Source organism: Arachis hypogaea, chromosome 12, assembly GCF_003086295.3.
Source record: "Arachis hypogaea cultivar Tifrunner chromosome 12, arahy.Tifrunner.gnm2.J5K5, whole genome shotgun sequence".
NCBI lineage: Eukaryota > Viridiplantae > Streptophyta > Magnoliopsida > Fabales > Fabaceae > Arachis > Arachis hypogaea.
This window is the reverse complement of record NC_092047.1, coordinates 95468854-95476511: the sequence shown is the minus strand read 5'-3', so window position 1 is coordinate 95476511 and position 7658 is coordinate 95468854. Positions and strand designations below refer to the sequence as shown.

Here is a 7658-nt window from a genome sequence, read left to right as displayed (position 1 = left end):
AATCTTGCATGATTAAAATAGTTAATAAGAAAAGTCAATTCAGAAAATAGATAACTCTGAAATCTTAACTGCCTTCTCAATATTTTATTCCTCACATATTCACCTGCCTGTCTTCAAACTCTTCTTTATTGTTTAATGCTTTTGAACTCTCAATTACTCTTCTCTGTTTCTCTAACTAATCCTATCAAACGCTATTGTTGCTTAATCCATCAATTCTTGTGGGATCGACCCTTACTCACGTAAGGTATTACTTGGTACGACCCGGTGCACTTACCAGTAAGTTAGTGGGTTACAAATACCACACCAAGTTTTTGGCGCCGTTACCGAGGATTGATAGTGATTAACAACTATTAGTTATTTGATTGCTTAGATTAGATAATTTTTCTTTTAATTAGTTTTCTATTATTATTAATTTTAATTTTTTTTACTTTTTCCCTTTATCTCTCCTTCCGTTAGCACGTCCCTTGCCCCCCTCCCCTGTTTTCTTTTTACTTCCTTTTTGCTTTCGATTTTCTTTTACTTTTTTTTTTATTTTTTTTCTTTTCCTTCTTTCGTCCGTTTTTAATTTTTTTAATTATTTTCATTTTTATTTTATTTTTATTTTCAATTTCTTTTATTTTCAATTTTTGGTTTCCTTTCATTATTTTTTTATTATATTAGTTTGTTTTATTTTTGCCTTTATAAAAAAAAAATTTATTTAAATAAATAATAAAAAAATAGATAGCACTAATATTTTTTTTTAATTTCTGAAATTAAGTTTGGTGTTCTCTATTTATTTTTATTCTTATTTTAATTTTTCCTGTTTATTTTATTTTTAAAAATTTTCGAATTTTTATTTAATATTTTTATTTTATTATTTTATACATGTTATCTCACAGGGACTTCTCTACACTCTGACGTAGAGAGTCCCATATTTTCTTGTCTTCTGGTTGTTTATGCGCAGGAACAGAGACAAAGAACATCTCTTAGACTTTGATCCTGAACCTGAAAGAACTTTCAGGCAACGTTTACAACAAGCAAGACTTTGCAAGGCTGCAGAATCCACTATGGCAAATAATAATGCTAATGCCAATGTGGTAAATCCGAATGGGGATGATCAACAGAGGAGAGTGCTTGGCTCTTATTCTGCCCCTACTGCGGATCTTTATGGAAAAAGTATTGTGATGCCTCCTATAAATGCAAATAACTTTGAGTTGAAGCCACAATTAGTCACCTTGGTGCAACAAAATTGCCAGTATCATGGACTTCCTCATGAAGATCCAAATCAGTTCATATTTGATTTTCTGCAGATATGTGATACTGTGAAGACAAATGGAGTGAATCCAGAGGTGTACAGACTCATGCTTTTCCCGTTTGCTCTGAGGGATAAAGCAAAGGTATGGCTAGATTCCCAACCAAAGGAGAGTCTGAATACTTGGAAAAAGATCGTTACTGAATTTCTCACTAAATTTTTCCCACCAAAAAAGCTGACTAAGCTTAGGTTGGAGGTTCAGACTTTCAAACAGAAGGAGGGTGAGACTCTTTATGAAGCTTGGGAGAGATACAAGCTACTGACTAGGCAATGCCCTCCATACATGTTCTCCAAATGGACCCAACTGGATATCTTTTATGAAGGCTTGGGTGAGATGTCCAAGATGAGCTTAGATACTTCTGCAAGTGGTTCATTACACAAGAAGAAGATACCAGAGGAGATTATTGAGCTGATTGAATTAGTTGCAAGCAACCAATATCTCTACTCATCTAACAGGAATCCTGTGAACTCTGAGACCTCTCAAAAGAGAGGTGTGTTGGAAGTAGAAGCTATTAATGCTCTTCTTGCTCAGAACAAGCTTATGTCTCAGCAGATAAATCTACTTACTCAACAGATGGGTGCCATACAAGTCTCAGCTATCAACACTCAAAATCCACCCCAAGATACCTCCTATGACATGACAGGTAACTTTATGCAAAATGATAATTATGATTATGCTCAACCCTCTTCTGAACAGGTGAATTACATGGGGAGTGATCCTAGAAATCCCAACAATGATCCATATTCTAAGACATACAATCAGGGATGGAGGAATCACCCAAATTTTGGGTGGAGAGATCAACCTCAGAGACCTCAGAACTTCAACAATAGTTCTCAGGGTGGTTTTCAACAGAACAACCATAATAACTACCAATTTTAGTCTTAGCAACAATAACCACCTCAGCAGGCAAATTCTAAATCCCAAGAAGATTCTAAATGGGAGATGATGATGAGTTTCATCCAAGAAACTAGAGCCTCCATTAGAAACTTGGAGGTGCAAATGGGTCAAATGAGCAAGCAATTACATGAAAGGTCTTCAAATACATTCCCTGGTGATACAGTGGTGAACCCAAGAGAAGATTGCAAGGCTATTCAATTGAGAAGTGGTAAGGTGGCTGGTTCTGAGACCAAGGTCAATGAAGATCTAGTTGAAAAGGAAGCTCTAGAGGAGAAGAAGGAAGAAGTGGAGCACGCCCCTCCTAAGCGGGCAGACAACCCGTTCCCTGACTCTCTTGACACTTATCCCACCTTACCAAAGGCCCCTGAATACAAGCCAAAAATGCCATATCCTCAGAGGCTTCAGAAGGCGTCCAAAGAAAAGCAATTCTCTAAATTTTTAGATGTCTTCAAGAAGCTGCAGATTAACATTCTTTTTGCAGAGGCTCTGGAGCAAATGCATCTCTATGCTAAATTTATGAAAGAGTTGTTGACCCATAAGAGGAATTGGAAGGAGCAAGAAACCGTGGTGTTAACCAAGGAATGCAGTGCTATTATTCAACACACCCTTCCTGAGAAGATGCCAGACCCAGGGAGCTTTGTCATTCCTTGCACCATTGGAGAAGTCGGCATTCAGAGAGCTTTATGTGATCTTGGAGCTAGTATCAACCTCATGCCACTTTCAGTGATGAAAAAGCTTCAAATTGAGGAGGTAAAACCCACTCATATTTCTCTTCAACTTGCTGATCTTTCTATTAAATTACCTGTGGGTGTGGTTGAAGATTTACTTGTTAAAGTAGGACCATTTATTTTCCCTGTTGATTTTGTTATATTAGACATGGAAGAGGAGGTAAAACCCTCTATTATACTTGGTAGACCCTTTTTAGCTACAGGTAGAGCTCTGATTGATGTGCAAAAGGGTGAATTAACCCTGAGGGTCAATGAAGAACAGGTGGTCCTAAATGTTTTTGAAGCCCTCAAGCACCCCAATGATTCTGAGGGGTGTATGAAAATAGATGTTATTGAACCACTTGTTCAAGAAGTACTGAAAACTGAGGTACTTAATGATGTTCTGGATCCTATTTCTGAGTGTGAATTAGTTGAAGTTGACGATTCACACCCCAAAAGGAGCTGATGAACACGCCAATCAATGAGGAGAAAGCCCCCAGGCTTGAGCTCAAACCCTTATCCCCTTCTCTGAAATATGTGTTCTTGGGTGGAAATGATTCATATCCAGTAATTATTAGCTCTTCCCTGAAGCCTGAAGAGGAAGAGGCGCTTGTTTCAGTACTCAAGAGCCATAAAACAGCTCTTGGGTGGACCATTAGTGACTTGAAAGGGATTAGTCCAACCAAGTGTATGAACAAGATTCTCCTTGAAGATGATGCCAAACCAGTTGTGCAACCACAAAGGAGACTCAATCCAACTATGAAAGAGGTGGTCCAAAAAGAGGTAATGAAATTATGGGAAGCAGGTATTATTTACCCTATTTCTGACAGTCCTTGGGTAATTTCTGTGCAGGTAGTTCCCAAGAAAGGAGGGATGACAGTGATCAAGAATGAAAAGAATGAGCTTATTCCTATAAGAACAGTCACAGGATGGAGAATGTGCATAGACTACAGGAGGCTCAACACTGCTACAAGGAAGGATCATTTCCCCCTGCCTTTCATTGATCAGATGCTTGAGAGGTTAGCTGGTCATGCTTTTTATTGTTTTCTAGATGGATATTCTAGATATAATCAAATTGCAGTGGACCCTCAAGATCAAGAGAAGACAGCATTCACATGCCCCTTTGGAGTATTTGCCTACAGGAGAATTCCATTTGGACTTTGCAATGCTCCAGCAACTTTTCAGAGGTGTATGCTTTCAATTTTTTCTGATATGGTTGAAAAGTTTATTGAGATATTTATGGATGACTTTTCTATTTTTGGTAATTCTTTTGAATCCTTTCTTAAACATTTATCTCTTGTCTTGAAACGGTGTCAAGAATCGAATCTTGTTTTAAATTGGGAAAAATGCCATTTTATGGTTACAGAAGGCATTGTTCTTGGACACCGGATTTCAAGTAAGGGGATTGAGGTTGACAGAGCAAAGGTGGAGGTAATTGAAAAATTACCACCACCAACCAATGTTAAGGCAATCAGGAGTTTCTTGGGTCATGCAGGATTTTATAGAAGATTTATAAAGGATTTTTCTAAAATTGCTAAACCATTGAGCAACCTGTTGGTTGTTGATGTTCCTTTTGTCTTTGATTCTGATTGTCTGCATGCTTTTGAAACTCTGAAAGCAAACCTTACCTCTGCTCCCATTATAGCTCCCCCTGACTGAGATTTACCATTTGAATTAATGTGTGATGCTAGTGATTTTGCTATAGGAGCTGTTTTAGGACAGAGGTATGGTAAGCTTGTACATGTCATTTATTATGCCAGTCGTGTGTTAAATGATGCTCAAAAGAATTACACAACTACAGAAAAAGAATTATTAGCTGTTGTGTATGCTGTTGATAAGTTTAGGTCTTATTTACTTGGTTCTAAGGTTATTGTTTATACTGACCATGCTGCTTTGAAGTACCTTCTAACCAAGCAGGATTCTAAACCAAGATTAATCAGATGAGTGTTGCTTCTTCAGGAGTTTGATATTGAGATAAAAGACAGGAAAGGGTCAGAAAATCAAGTAGCTGACCATCTCTCCAGAATTGAGCCTGAAGCAGGAGTGCAACCACCCACAGCTGTAATTGAGACATTTTCGGATGAGCAATTGTTCCTCATTTAGCAGGCTCAATGGTTTGCAGACATTGCAAATTATAAGGCCATGAATTTAATCCCAAGGGAGTACAGTAGGTAACAAGTGAAGAAGCTATTGACTAATGCAAAGTACTACATTTGGGAGGAACCATACCTTTTTAAAAGGTGTTCAGATGGAATTATCCGGAGGTGTGTCCCAGATGAAGAAAAATAGCAGATTCTTTGGCACTGTCATGGTTCTGAGTATGGAGGCCACTTTGGTGGTGAAAGGACAGCTGCAAAGGTCTTTCAGAGCGGGTTTTACTGGCCGACTCTCTTCAGAGACTCAAGAGCATTTGTAAAGCACTGTGACAGATGTGAAAAAGCCACAAATCTCCCTGCCAACCATGAAATGCCACAGCAGGGGATTCTTGAGGTTTGGTTGTTTGATGTGTGGGGTATTGATTTCATGGGACCTTTTCCACCCTCACATTCAAACAACTATATTCTAGTGGCAGTCGACTATGTGTCTAAGTGGGTAGAAGCTGTGGCTTTGCCCACCAATGATGCCAAGGTGGTAATGAGCTTTCTTCAGAGATATATCTTCAGCCAGTTTGGTGTCCCAAGGACACTCATTAGTGATGGAGGAAGTCACTTCTGTAACAGATAGCTGGACTCTCTTCTGCATAGATATGGAGTCCGTCATAAAGTGGCAACCCCCTATCACCCTCAGACAAGTGGACAGGTTGAAGTTTCCAACAGGGAACTTAAGAGAATTTTAGAGAAGACCGTCAGTATTTCAAGAAAGGACTGGTCTAGGAAGCTTGATGATGCTCTCTGGGCATACCGAATAGTGTACAAGACTCCTATTGGCATGTCCCCTTATCAGTTGGTCTATGGAAAAGCCTGTCACTTGCCAGTCGAACTGGAGCATAAAGCTTACTGGGCAATCAGGTACCTGAACCTTAATTCAGAAGCTGCAGGAATTAAGCGAATGCTTCAGTTGAATAAGCTTGATGAATTCAGATACTCAGCCTATGAGAATGCCAAGCTCTATAAGGAGAGAACTAAGCTATTGCATGACAAGAAGATAGCTATCGGAGTCTTTGAGCCAGGACAGAGAGTACTTCTATACAATTCAAGGCTCAAATTCTTTCCCGGGAAGCTGAAATCCCCGTGGTCAGGACCATTTGTGGTTACCAGAGCTTCACCGTACGATCATGTGGAAATACAGGAAGAAAATTCTGACAGGAAGTTTACAGTGAATGGCCAGAGGCTGAAGCACTACCTTGGAGGCGTGATCGATCGACAGAGGTCCACTCATCTGCTGAACTAGCAGAACTGACCGTCAAGCTAGTGACGTTCAAGAAGCGCTTGTCGGGAGGCAACCCGATAATTTCGTATCCTTAGTTATTTTTCGTAGTAGTAGTTTTCTTACTTGTTTGGTTTTTATTAAGTTCTTACTAATTTTCTGATCATGCAGCTATTTTATCACAGGAACCGAACACCTCAAGCTATTTGAAAAAAAGGGGGGGGGGGGCATACGACGCACAAGCATCATTGACGCGAACACGTCAATCATGTGTGCGTGAACATTGAAAATTGACAGAGAGTTGCGTGGGAGTGGCGTTGGACTCATGCCTTTCGCACAAACGATCCCACGCGAACGCGTACCCCACGCGTTCGCGTCGTTTGTGATTTTCGCCATTCACGCGGGCGCGTCACCGATGCGAACGCGTGACCTGCAAATTCGATGTAAAAGAGCGTTTGGGCAGAGAGTTGTGCCGGCTTGGGGCAAGAAGTGTGCTAAAAGCACAAATTTGGTCACGCAGACGCCTGACTGACGCGTTCGCGTCAGTTGCACATATGGCCATCCACGCGAGCGCGTGCATGACGCGAACGCGTCGTATGAAAATTTGGCTCCCAAGCCATGCGAACAGAAAGTTACGCGGGTGCGCGGCTAGCTTCGTGCGAATCGCACAAAATCCAGGGCACGCGGACGCGTGCCTGACGCTAACGCGTCATTATGAAGACTGCGCGACGTACGCGATCGCGTGCCGTACGCGAACGCATCGTTTGCGCCACCCAGTTTTCTTTCTCTCTCTCTCTCCCGATCCCTACTCTTGCTTATTCTTTTATCCTCTTATTTTTTTCTTTCTTCATAATAATTTATCTCTTTCTATTATCAGTTCTTCTTTGCTTGAGGACAAGCAAACCTTTAAGTTTGGTGTTGACGCTTCGCTTAGAAGTTTTCTGTTTATTCCTATGGCACCAAAAGGGAGGCAAATCATCTTCACTGAGGAGCACAACCTGAAGAATAAACGACCGCTAGGATAACTAAGGTGGTTGAGTTCCTTTCATTTTTTATTCCCTCCCGCTTTTATCATATATGTTCCGGTTTTCTGCTATTTTGCTTTGTTTGCTGCATGATCCTTTATTAGTAGATTCATAGGTTCTAGTTTAATTTTTTTGTTAAGTGCTTTAATTCTGAAAGATGTCTCATGTATTTCCCACTAAGCTTGAAGTCAAAAAGAAAGAAGAACAGATGTAGTGCATGAGAATTTGAATTTAATTTTTAGAGTAGTCTCATCACTTACTTAGATGTGGTGGTATTTCCTGTGATTCTGAATGCATGACATGAACAGTGCATATTTTTGATAGTGAAGTTTATGAATGTTAAAATTGTTGGCTCTTGAAAGAATGATGAA

At 40.0% G+C, this 7658-nt stretch overlaps 1 non-coding gene across 1 annotated transcript; it reads right to left on the bottom strand.

The window, feature by feature from the left end:
- Positions 1-1472: 1472 nt before the first annotated feature.
- LOC112731519 (small nucleolar RNA R71) lies at positions 1473-1576 on the bottom strand. The gene has a single exon (XR_003167293.1). It is a non-coding gene; the product is annotated as a small nucleolar RNA R71 (small nucleolar RNA).
- Positions 1577-7658: the final 6082 nt, after the last annotated feature.